Source organism: Hemicordylus capensis, chromosome 4, assembly GCF_027244095.1.
Source record: "Hemicordylus capensis ecotype Gifberg chromosome 4, rHemCap1.1.pri, whole genome shotgun sequence".
NCBI classification, from domain to species: domain Eukaryota; kingdom Metazoa; phylum Chordata; class Lepidosauria; order Squamata; family Cordylidae; genus Hemicordylus; species Hemicordylus capensis.
Window position 1 is genome coordinate 282,740,855 of NC_069660.1, and position 13,424 is coordinate 282,754,278.

General features: G+C 48.2%; 1 protein-coding gene across 9 annotated transcripts in view; it reads right to left on the minus strand.

Moving 5' to 3' along the window:
* Nucleotides 1-13,424, minus strand: part of RAD54B (RAD54 homolog B) — an 80,686-nt gene that overhangs the window by 48,824 nt on the left and 18,438 nt on the right. The window lies entirely within an intron of this gene.

The window sequence follows — 13,424 nt, forward strand, 5'->3', positions numbered from 1 at the left end:
GCGGTGGGGTGTGTACAGGGGTAAAATGAATAATAATCCTTATCTATAAAACGCTTGGTGTCCGTCCGTGGACGGACACCAAGCGTGTGTCCGTGCCTCCCTGGCCTCTTCTGGGCATGCGCGAAGCGCATGGCCAGAACAGAGCCAGGGAGCCAAGACCGCCAGCACCCGGCGGCCATCTTGGGCGGCCAGAAGCGGCCGCCCCGAAGAAGCCGGGTAAGCGGCGGCGGGGGACACTGGCCGAGGCGGCGGCAAAGCCACCGCCTCGGCCAGAGGAGACGGCGCGGCCAAGGAGGCGGCAGAGCCATGGCCGAGGCCTGGCCGTGTTGCCGCTTACCCGGCTTCTTCGGGGCGGCCGCTTCTGGCCGCCCAGGATGGCCGCCGGACGAGGCGGCGGAGAAGAATGTGGCGGTGGGCCCGGGCAGCGGTGGACCAGGCCGGAGCCGCCGGCGGCAGTGGGTGGCAGGCCCGGCCGGAGCCGCGGGCGGCGGTGAGTGGCGGGCCCGGCCAGAGCCGCGGGCGGGAGGGGTAATGGCGGCGGTGGTCTGGAGCGCAGAGCTCCCCTAGCGCCCATTATCCAACGGGCTACAAAACCACTAGTAAGTAATAATATGATTGGTTTCCAGATCCTTTCTTCATTTTACATAGTCAAAAATAAAGCCCTAAATGTCAGAAATAAACCCCTGATCAAATCCATACTTCAGAGATTCTCCTTATGTGCTCTCTTGCCAGTTCAGATAGTCTTTGAGGACCCTGATTTCGGCACTATCCTTGCATGAGGTCAGGCTGGCATCAGAGGGAAGCAGTTTCTTTGCGGTAATTGCCCAGGGCTTATGGAATAGCCTTCCAGAGGTTTGCTGGAGTATCTCCCAGAAGGCCCTGCATTTTAAGGGGGGCACTGATGAAGTGGAATGGATTCAAAGGAGGGCAACAAGATGACAAGGGGATCTGGAAACCAAGTTCTCTGAGGAACAGTTGAAGGAGCTGGATACATTTAGCCTGGAGAAGAGAAGACTAAGGGGAAACATGGCAGCCGTCTTAAAATAGCTGAAGGGCTTTCATAGGAGAAAGAATGAACTTGTTCTCTGTTGCTCCTAAGGGAAGGACTAGAACGAATAGGCTGAAATTATAAGGAAGCAGATTCAGACTAGACATTAGGATGCATCTCCTAACTGTAAAAGCTGTTTGACGGAGACACCTTCTGCCGCGGACAGTGATGGGCTTTCTTATATTGGAGGTTCCCATACAGAAGCTGGGTGGCCCTCTATTAGGGATGCTGTGTCAGATTCCTGTCCACTGAGCAGGGAGTGGACTAGAAGATTTCCAAGGGTACTTATACCTCTAAAAGCTATGATTCTGTTCTCTTATTATATGACTCACAGAAGTGGTTGTAAGACCTTTCTCTTTAGGAAAGGATTTACATAAGAACATAAGAACAGCCCTGCTGGATCAGGCCCAAGAATGCCCATCTAGTCCAGCATCCTGTTTCACACGGTGGGCCACCAGATGCCGCTGGAAGCCTACAGGTAGGAGTTGAGGACATGCCCTTTCTCCTGCTGTTACTCCCTGCAACTGGTACTCAGAGGCATCCTGCCTTGAGGCTAGAGGTGGCCTATGTCCCTCCGACTAGTATCCGATGATAGACCTCTCCTCCATGAAGTTATCCAAACCCCTCTTAAAGCCATCCAAGTTGTTGGCTGTCACCATATCTTGTGGCAGATATATCTATAAGTTGATTATCCAATGGACCAGGTCTCACAATCAGTGAGACCCAGTTTCCTCGGGTGAGCAGGAAGAGCGGGCTAAGCCTGCTCTCCCCGGTCACGAGCGGGCAGGGAGTCCTGGGCGGCCGGATTGGCCGCCCACACAATGGCCGGCTCCGTGACAGAGCCGGCGGGAGTGGGGGGAGTGGGGGCCACGCGGCCCCTGCAAGCCCCAGTATGCCCTGCGCGAGTGTGCAGGGCATACTGGGGAGACCCCCGGAGCCGGGAGGCGGCTTTTCGCCTCCCGGCCAGGGGTCTATTCATGAGTAGGCGCGGCTACTCATGTTAGTAAAAAGCAGGTTTGCTGGAGCGCTCGCTTCGCAAACCTGCTTTTTACCAGGGGTTCTCGAGCGGGTTACCCCCTCAACAACCACCGGGCTCAGCTGCGAGCCCAGTGGTTCTTATGGCCAACAAAAATCTGGCTAGCGCCTGCTAGCCCAATTTTTGTTGATCGTGAGAATTGCCACATTGTGTGAAAAAGTACTTCCGTTTGTTGGTCCTAGATTTCCTGGCAATTTCATGGGATGACACCTGGTTCTAGTGTTATGTGAGAGGGAGAAGAATTTCTCTCTATCCACTTTCTCCACACAATGCATGATTTTATAGACCTCTATCATGTCTCCCCGCAGTCATCTTTTTTCTAAACTAAAAAGCCCCAGGTGTTGTAGTCTTGCCTCATAAGAAAGGTGCTCTAGGCCCCTAATCATCTTGGTTGCTCTCTTCTGCACCTTTTCCAGTTCTACAATGTCTTTTTAGATGTGGTGACCAGAATTGTACACAGTACTCCAGGTGTGGCCGCACCATAGTTTTGTATAAGGGCATTATAATATTAGCAGTTTTATTTTCAATCCCCTTCCTAATGATCCCTAGCATGACACTTTCAACGAGCTGTCCACCACAACCCCAAGATCCCTCTCCTGGTCAGTCACTGACAGCTCAGATCCCATCGGCATATACCTGAAGCTGGGTTTTTTTGTCCCAATGTGCATCACTTTACACTTGCTAACACTGAACCGCATTTGCCATTTTTTAGCCCACGCCCCCAGTTTGGAGAGATCCTTTTGGAGCTTCTCACAATCCGTTTTGGATTTCACTACCCAAAAAAGTTTGGTATCATCTTCAAATCTGGCCACCTCACTGCTTACCCCTACTTCTAGATCATTTATGAATAAATTAAAAAGCACTGGTCCCAATACAGATCTCTGGGGGACCCCACTTCTTTCTTCCCTCCATTGTGAAAACTCTCCATTTATACCTATCCCGTTTCCTGTCTTTCAACCAGTTAGCAATCCACACATGTACTTGTCCCCTTATCCCTTGACTGGGATAAGTTTCCTCAGGAGTCTTTGATGAGGAACTTTGTCAAAAGCTTTTTGGAAGTCCAGGTATACTATGTCAACCGGATCACCTTGATCCACACACTTGTTGACACTCTCAAAGAACTCCAAAAGGTTGGTGAGGCAAGATTTACCTTTGCAGAAGCCATGCTGGTTCTCTCCTAGGAGGGCCTCTATCTTCTATGTGCTTTACAATTTTATCCTTGAAGATGCTTTTCATCAATTTGCCTGGAACGGACATTAAGCTAACCGGCCTGTAATTTCCTAGGTCACCCCTGGATCCCTTTCTGAAAATCAGTGTTACATTGGCTACTTTCCAGTCCTCAGGTACAGAGCCTGATTGCAGGGATAAGTTATATATTTTAGCAATCGGGTCGGCAATTTCACATTTGAGTTCTTTGAAGACTCTTGGATGGGTGCCATCCGGCCCTGGCGATTTGTTAGTTTTCAGTTTTTCCAGAAAGTTTAGATCATCTCTTGTCACTTCTGTTTGACTCAGTTCTTTAGCCTCCATCCCCGAAAAGCCTGGTTCAGGAACAGGTATATGCTCAGTATCCTCTGCAGTGAAGACGGACGCAAAGAACTCATTTAGGTTCTCTGCAACCTCTATATCCCTTAATAATCCCTTTCACTCCTTTATTGTCTAATGGTCCAAATGCCTCTCTGGCAGGTTTCCTGCATCTGATGTATTTAAAGAAGTTTTTGTTATTCCCCTTGATGCTTTTAGCTAAATGCTCCTCAAATTCTCTTTTTGCCTCCCTTATTGTCACCTTGCTTTTTTTTTTTTTTGCCAGAGTTTGCGTTCCTTTCTTTTCTCTTCATTTGGACAGGCCTTCCAATTTAGGAAGGAAGTCTTCTTCCCTTTTATGGCTTCCTTGACATTACCTGTTATCCATGCTGGCATTCTCCAGGACTTAGTGGTACCTTTTCTCCTTTTGGGCATACAATCTAATTGGGCTTCTAGTATTGTGGTTTTGAGTAAACTCCATGTATTCTGGAGCGAAATGACTCTCCTGATTTTCCCTTTCAGCTTTCTTTTCACCTTACTCCTCAATTTGAGAAGTTTCCTTTTCCATTTGTGGGCTGATGTTGAGAATTAGTCACTGGGGTTCTCTGCTGCTCTTTTGCATTGATAAGAACAGCCCTGCTGGATCGGGCCCAAGGCCTATCTAGTCCAGCATTCTGTTTCACACAGTGGCCCACCAGATGCCTCTGAGAAGCCCACAGACCAGAGGTGAGGGCATGTCTTCTCTCCTGCTGATGCTCCCTTTCAACTGGTATTGAGAGGCATCTTGCCTCTGAGGCTGGAGGTGGCCTATAGCCACCCAATCAGTAGCCACTGATAGACCTGTCGTCCATAAATTTGTCCAAGCCCCTTTTAAAGCCATCCAAGCTAGTGGCCATCACCACATCAATTATGTGCTTTGTGAAGAAAGTACTTCCTTTGTCGGTCCTAAATATCCTGCCCTTCGGTTTCATGGGTTGACTTCTGGTTCTAGTGTTCTGTGAGAGGGATAAAAATTTATCTCTGTCCACTCTCTGTTGTTTGAATAATGTGATAGATAACATCATATTAATGATGCTGCATAAATGCTATGAGCTGATGTAAGCTGACACGCGCACAGGAGAAATGAAGCACAAATATTGTAAACAAATATTTTATTTATTTATTTAACACTTATTTCCCGCTCTTCCTCCGTGAAGCTCATAGGAAGCGCAGAGGAATACATGGTTATTTTTATCCTCACAACAACCCTGTGACATAGGTTAGAGATACATGACTGGCCCAGAGTCACCCAGTGAGTTTCATGGTTGAATGGGGATTCTTACTCAGGTCTTCCAGGAAGTAGTCCAACACTATAACCACTACACTATGCTGGCTCTCTATTTGTAGTCTAAAGGGTTTGAAAGTTTATGGGGAGAAAGGGGCTACGTATTTTCTCAACAGGTAACCAAGCAACTTTAAGAGATTGATCAAGGCAAATATTCAGACTGCTCTGAAATATTTATTGCTGGTGAAACAGGAAAACTAAGCTCCTTTAAACCATTTACAAGCTTTATTAAAGCCAATTTCTTTCAGGGAGGAAAGATCTCAAATAAGAAAACAGAACTGCAGTTGGGGGGGGGGCGCGAGGGAGGGAATCAAGCAATGTTCCCTGAGTGAAGGTAAGAGAGGATAAAGGATGAAAGGGCTAAACCAAACAGGATTACCTGGGAGTAATCTTGCTCTTCCCATCTCCCAGTTTACATAGCAATAGCCTTTGCACATATCACACCCAGCAGCAGTATTAGCTAGGAGGTGGCCATCACTGAACAGAAGCCAGACTCAAAGGTCTATTTGCAGGAAACTGGTCTAACGGGTAATGTACTGTTCAACAAGTATAAGCTAGCAGTCTTGCATAGATAGGCAGATCATTAAACATTTTAGATATCTAAAAGAGCACCATTCAACAGCCTAGCTGCAGCATTGTAAATTAGTCTTATCTTCCTATATACTGCCCCACCTTTCCAGTGCTCATGGTGGCACTGAGTCTACACACCTCATTTTATCCTCACAACAAGGCTCAGAGACAGATAATGCCTCAAAGTCAGAAATAAGCTTCAAGCAGGTTGCGGGGAGATCAGGATAGGGGTCTCCCCAGCCCTAGCCCAACAAAACTGTACTATACAAAAAGAGTTGTTTGGATGGTGGCTTTATGGCTGTCAGTGTTCAGAACTGTTTTTATGAGGCTCTGTGGGTAGGGATGTGCATGGAACCGGCTGGCCCGGTTCGGTTTGAGGCTGAACCGGCCTCAAACCCAACCGGGCCAGTCTGGTCCAGCACCCCCTGACACCCTTCCCCCCCAGTTTGGTTCAGGGGTTCGTGGACTGAAAATGAGTTTAAAATAAAATAAAATAAAGTTTTGTTTTACTTTGTACTCCCCTCAGGGGAGTTCCTGGAGGTGGCGAGGGGGCGGAGTCTGCAGAGGTTCCCCCTCCCCCCGCCAGCCTTCTAAATCACACCCTAGCCCCATCTGGGTGCTCTTCGGCCAGTTTTCGGCCTTTACCCGGCAGCCCTGTTGGGGCCTGGGTGCCTGCGTGAAGGCCGAAAACCAGCTGAAGAGCACTCAAACGGGGTGAGGGGGTGATTTAGAAGGCCGGCGGGGGGGGAGGGGGGACCTCCGCAGACAAACATCCCCGCTGCCTCCAAGAACTCCCCCGAGGGGAGTGTGTGTGTGTTGGTCCGGGTCCGGACTGAACTGGGGGGGGGTCAATTCGACCCCCGAACCATCAAACCCCCAAACCACGAACCTGTTTGCACATCCCTATCTGTAGGTGTTATGAACTGCTGTAAGATGTCTGAGTTCAGAGGGAGGACACAAATATCAAACACTAGTATTTTTAAGCCCGTTATAATAACGGGTGCTAGCCTTCCCTCCACCCCTTTGTGTGTGTGTGTGTGTGTGTGTGTGTGTGTTTGTGTGGGTTTTTTTTTAATCTCTCTGTCTGTGTCTCTCTCTCTGTTTGTTTCTCACTTGCTCTTTGTCTTTGTTGTCCTCCGAGGTTCCCCCCCTCCCCTCTCCCTTGTCCCTGTGTCTCTATGCGCTTTGGTGGCCCCGCTGCTTCTGCTTTCCTGCGGCTGTCGCAGCCGCATCTTCCTCTGCGGAGACGGAGGCTGGGACCGGGGGCCGAGTGGAGGCCATAGGAATCTTAAAAAGAAAAATCTTCCGCCGCCGTTGTTGCCGAACTCCCACCCTCCTTCCCAACTTCCGAGACCACCTTACCCCGGCCCGTGTCAGTTGGGCGAAGAAAAGTCCTTAATTAAAGAGGGAGAGAGGAGCTCGCAAGCAGAGCTCCTGTCTCTGCAAAGCCTCTTCCTGAACTGGCGCTTTGGGCGCGAAGGACGCCTATTGGGTCCTTCGCGTCCATAGTGTCAGTTCGGGCAGAGCCTTTGCTCAGAGAGGAGCTCTGTTTGCGAGCTCCTCTCTTCCTCTTAAGTTATGGAGTTTTCTCGCCCAACTGTCACGGGCCGGGGTAAGGTGGGTTTGGAAGTTGGGAGGGAGGATGGGAGGTTGGCGGCAACGGCGGCGGCGGTTGTTTTTTTAAAAAAAGTGCTTTTTACGGTCTCCGCTCGGCCCCCAGTCCCGGCCTCCGTCTCCCCAGCCGGTCTGCGTCTCCTCTTGCCGAGGCGGCGGCTCTGCCGCCGCCTCGGCCATTTCCCCCTGCCGTCTCTTCTCTGGCTTCGTGGCGGCTGCTTGGCTGCTCCGCTGTTCATTTTGGGAATGCCGCCAACGGGTGTTTGGGTCCCGCCGCCGCCTTTGTCTTGAAGCGGCTGCCAAAGCCGCATCTGTCCTCGCTGCCTGCGGGTGATCTGGTCCCGCCGCCGCCGGACAGAGTCAAAAACATGGCTGGCTTTTGTCTGTCTCCGTTCTGCCTCGGCGGTCCTGCGCATGCGCTCCGTGCATGCGCAGATCAGGCCAGGGAGGCACGGACACACGCTTGGTGTCTGTCCACGGACGGACACCAAGTGTTTTATTAGAGAGGATACTCCATGCTAACTGAGCAAAGAATCACCTCTTAAAGTTGGGATTCTCATATATTTAGCAGGAGAGCAGCACAACATCCCTTCTCCTGTGTTTCCTGCTGGTGCCTACCTTGTCTCCTTTTAGAATGGGAGCTTTTGCGGGGTAGGGAACCATCTTATTTATTATTTTTTCTATATAAACTGCTTTGAGTACATTTATTGAAAAGCAGTTTGCAAATATTTATAGTAGTAGTGGAAGTGAACAAATTCTATTTGTAGTTTAATAGGTTTTGGAGTTAATGGTAGGGACGTGCATGGAACCACGGAGGCGTGGTCCGACACTGGGTGGAGTGTCACATTATGGGCGGGGGGGTAGTACTTACCCCTCCCGCCGCTCTTCCCCCTCAGACGCTCGTCTTTTAACAAACATTTTTGGGGCGGCAGGGTTCCTCCCTGCCACCCCTGCCCCCATCGTTGGCTGCAAAGTTCTGGAGTAAGTATAAGCTGGTGCTACGCATGTGCCTGGCGTGGTGTGCACACACCTGTTGTCACCGCCGGCGCGTGCACCGCACACATCACGCACGTGCGCAGGCAGCAACAATGGGGGTGTGCATGCCGCGCCAGGCGCATGCGTAGCGCCAGCTTATACTTACTTCAGAACTTTGCAGCCAATGATGGGGGCAGGGGCGGCAGGGAGGAACCCTGCCGCCCCAAAAACGTTTGTTAAAAGATGAGCACCAGAGGGGGAAGAGCAGCGGGAGGGGTAAGTACTACCACCCTGCCCTTAAAGTGACACTCCCCACCGCTGTCGGACCGCCCAAATTCCGGACCGGTCCAGAGGCCTTTTCCATGGCTCTGGACTGGTCCGGGCACACCACTATGGGGGAAAGGAAGTTTGGGTTTATAGGAATGCATAACTGCTCATTGTTTTGTGTTTCTTTCTCCCAAATTATAGGAACAAAAGCCAAGAACAAAAGGTACAGATATAACTTTGCAAAGCTGTCTCACAATAGAGACTAGGAGTTCCTTCTAGGGCTTATCTGCTATGCTTCCTTATCAAACAACACTTAAAAGAGAATTTAGCATGCACCTTACTTGCAGCGGGGGCGGGGGGGGGGGGCGGAAGGCAGGTAATGCCCTATGTAATACCTAAGGGAGCCAGCGTGGTGTAGTGAACATAGGAAGCTGCCATATACTGAGTCAGACCATAGGTCCATCTAGCTCAGTATTGTCTACACAGACTGGCAGCGGCTTCTCCAAGGTTGCAGGCAGGAATCTCTCTCAGCCCTATCTTGGAGATGGCAGGGAAGGAACTTGGAGCCTAGATGCTCTTCCCAGAGTGGCTTCATCCCCTGAGGAGAATATCTTGCAGTGCTCACACATCAAGTCTCCCATTCATATGCAACCAGGGCACACCCTGCTTAGCTATGGGGACAAGTCATGCTTGCTACCACAAGACCAGCTCTCTTCCCAGTGGTTAGAGTGCTGGACTAGGACCGGCGAGACCTGAGTTCAAATCCCCATTCAGCCATAAAACTAGCTGGGTGACTCTGGGCTAGTCACTTCTCTCTCAGCCTAACCTACTTCAGAGGGTTGCTGTGAAAGAGAAACTCAAGCATGTAGTACACCGCTCTGGGCTCCTTGGAGGAAGAGTGGGATATAAATGTGTTATATATAGATATATAGATAGATAGATAGATAGATAGATAGATAGATAGATAGATAGATAGATAGATAGATATACACACACACACATATATATACAGACAGTGCAGCAGGGAAGCAACCTGCCTAGAGAGTAGGAGGCTGTTGTTTCGAACCCTCGCTGGTATGTTTCCCAGACTATAGGAAACACCTATATCAGGCAACAGTGATAAAGGAAGATGCTGAAAAGGCACCATCTCATACTGTGTGGGAGGAGGCAATGGTAAATCCCTCCTGTATTCTACCAAGAAAACCACATGGCTCTGTGGTCGCCAGAAGCAAACATGAACTCAACAGCACAATCTTTTGTTTTACGTGTAGCAAGCCATAACTAGTAATTTATTTTATTTTATTTATTGGATTTATATACTGCCTTTCCAAAAATGGCTCTGGGAGGTTTACATCAAAACAAAAAACACAATTAAAATCAAAACTAAATTAAATAATTAAAATCATATAAACATTAAAATAATTTAAAACCAACATTAAAAATTTAAAACCATAAATCTAATTAAAAGCCTGGGTAAATATGTCTTCAGTGCCTTTTTAAAAGTTGCCAGAGATGGAGAGACTCTTATTTCAACAGAGAGCACATTCCAAAGTCCAGGGGCAGCAACGGAGAAGGCCCGTTCCCGAGTAGCCGCCAAACAGGTTGGTGTCAACTGCAGACAAACCTCTCCAGATGATCTTAACAGGCGGTGGGGCTCATGGCAAAGACGACGTTCTCTTAAATACCCAGGGGCTAAGCTGTTTAGGGCTTTATAGGTAATAACCAGCACCTTGTATTTTCGGCCCTATCGGCCTTCTACCAAGTAATTCTTTCAACACACTGTAATTCTTTCAAAACAGGAATAATATGGTCTCTCCGAGATGACAAACTTAGCTGCTGCATTCTGAACCAACTGTAGTTTCTGAACTACGTACAAAGGCAGCCCCACATAGAGCTCATTGCAGTAATCCAGCCTAGAGGATACGAACTGCAACCTTGATTACGACAGTAATCAACTGTCCTTATGGCTTCCCCTGCCTTGTCACCTTTGTTTGTTCCCCAATACAAAAGGTGGCATGCTTAGCATTTGGGCCAATTTCTCAACAAGCTTCCCCCATCCTTTCCTATCTGTCACACAAACATACTGTTCAGATCAGGATTGGTTTTCCTTTTCCTTTTGAACTTTTCCAACCAAGCACTCTTCAAAAAAAGGGATGGAAGGAGAGCTGGTCTTGTGGTAGCAAACATGAATTGGCCCCTTTGCTAAGCAGGGTCCATCCTGGTTTGCACTTGAATGGGAGACAATGTGTGTGCACTGTAAGATGTTCCCCTCAGGGGATGGGGTTACTCGGGGAAACAGCATCTGCATGCTTGCACGCAGAAAGTTCCAAGTTCCCTCCCTGGCATCTCCAAGATAGGGCTGAGAGAGATTCCTGCCATCAACCTTGGAGAAGCCACTGCCAGTCTGTGCAGACAATTAGCTAGTTGGACCAATGGTCTGACACAGTAGAAGGCAGCTTCCTATGTTCCTACAGTGATGTAATGTCTCTTGAAAACACACAGTCTCTCTGTAGGAACAAAGGAAGCTGCCTTATACAGAGTCAGACCACTGCTCTAACTAGCCCTGTAATGTCTACAGTGACTGGCAGTAGCTCTTCGCGGTTTCAGGCAGGAGTCTCTTGCAGCCCCAGGAGTGAACCTGGGACCTTTTGCACGCAAGCATGCCAATGCTATTCTACTGAGCTTTGGCCCCATTTCCTAAGGGTAATATCTTACTACGTTCACATGTAGTCATCCATCCCAATTCAGAGCAAGTCAAATGCTGCTTAACAAAAAAGACAATTCATTCTTGCTACCACAAGACCTACTCCCCCACTTTCCCCCCAATGCACAAAATGGGAAATTGAGATATTTGGGGAAACTGGGGGCACCCCTTAGTCAATATTTTTTCTTTCTTTCATAAAGATGAATAGCACTTTTTAATAGGGATGTGCACGAAGCGGTCCAGAGGCCATTATAGAGGCCTCCGAACCGGTTCGAACGTGGCCTGGTCCGGCGCAGGGTGGTTCTTTAAGGGTAGGGGAGTTGCACTTATCCCTCCCACCGCTTTCCCCCCGCCGGCGCTCCATTTTTTGGAAATGGTTTTGGGGCAGCAGCATTGCCCCCTGCTGCCCCTGTCCCCGTTGTTAGCTGGAAATACTGGAAGTAACCAGTGTGTGTGCATCCGACGCGTGTGTGTGATGTGCACGATGTGTGCATGCAACGTGCATGGCAGGTGTGTGCAGTGGCAGGCACATGCACGCTTGTTATGTCCGGTATTTCTGGCTAACAACCGGGGCAGGGGCGGCAGGGAAGAACGCTGCCACCCCAAAATTGTTTCCAAAAAATGGAGCGCCGGTGGGAGAAAAGTGGCAGGAGGGGTAAGTCGGCGCTGGACCACGCCTCCATGGTTCCATACACATCCCTACTTTTTAAAACAATGTTTTAAAATAAAAATGCTACAGCCAGTTTGCTGCTGCAGATCTTTACATCCAAAATTCAAAAGAATTTTGGGTCACCTCATTTGGTGGCGACTCAGGACCAGGCTTTTTCTGTGGCTGCCCCAGGGCTTTGGAATATGCTCCCTATTGAAATAAGTGTATCTCCTTCTGTTGGATTTCCCCCCCCCCCAAGAAGTCACCTGTTCTTACAGGCTTTTAACTGGAATTAATTTAATAATTTGCTTTAACAACTTGTTTTATGAGATTTTTTTATTGTGTTTTGTGGACTTTTAATCTGGTTTACTTTGTATTATTTTAAATTTTGTATACCACCTAGAGATGTACATACGGTATCAGGTGGTACAGAAATATAAATAAAATAAATACATTTAAAAAGTAGTGATGGTGGCATCACTACTGCAGCTTCTTCCATTTCTAAATGTGTAACAACCTTAAGGCTTGACATTGGAAAAGTACTTTTGATTGAGTGACTGATGGTTTGTTGTTGTTGTTGTTTATTTACGATCTTAGATCAAACATCAATATACGCAGAATATACACAGTAATATGGTTTTGATTTTAAACTCCCCCCCCATCCCCCATATTTTTAGCTAGGTAAAACTAAGATATACATAGGTGCCCTGTAATGCTATGAATGGTTACTTAGGCATAAAAGTCTCATGGAATTCAGTGTGCCTTGCATCTGAGTTAATGGCAGGGTTGGGCTTTTGGGGAACACAACCATTATACAAAATGGATTGGATTCCAAGGTGCCTTGCTCAGGTGTTAAGGCACTTCCATTTGCATAAGGCAGGCCTTCCTGATTTCTGTCTCTTCCCTCTGCCCACTGCAGTCCCCTGCACTTTATGCCATTCTGGAGGATCCCCAACCCTCAAGGGTGAATTTTTGATGGATGCAATGGTGACAAGGGGGCAGGAAGGTCCCAGTATGCCATCAGTTCTCTTCACACTTCTCTGGAACCACCTCCAGATCCATTTCATATTCTTACAGTAGCAAGGTTAGTCTAGTTTTGATTTCAAAAGCTATTGTCTATTTTTCAATTTTCCCAATAAGTTCGGAGGGTGGGGTGGGGCTGGAACTAGAGCTGACATCCAAACTAAATTACTCTTGCTTTTGGGTTTCAACATCCTGCTGTCAACAAGTGTCTCCAAACACACTGCTTATGTTCTTGGGTGTCTCACAGCTAGAAATTTTCAATAGAGACCTTTTCTGAATGTATCAAATCATTTTTGAAGCCACTTATTTTATTATTATAACTACTACTACTACATTTATATCCTACTCTTCCTCCAAGGAGCCCAGAGCAGTGTACTACATACTTGAGTTTCTCTTTCACAACAACCCTGTGAAGTAGGTTAGGCTGAGAGAGAAGTGACTGGCCCAGAGTCACCCAGCTAGTTTCATGGCTGAATGGGGATCTGAACTCTGGTCTCCCCGGTCCTAGTCCAGCACTCTAACCACTACACCACATTAATGGTCATCACAACTCTCCCTGACAAAAGGATTCCACAAGTTAATTATGCATTGGAAGCTGCATACTGAAACTATACATGGAAGCAGCTCTGAAGATACAAAGCAGTCTTTAATAGGCTAGAAGGGGTAGTAAAAGTCAGAACCACCAATTCT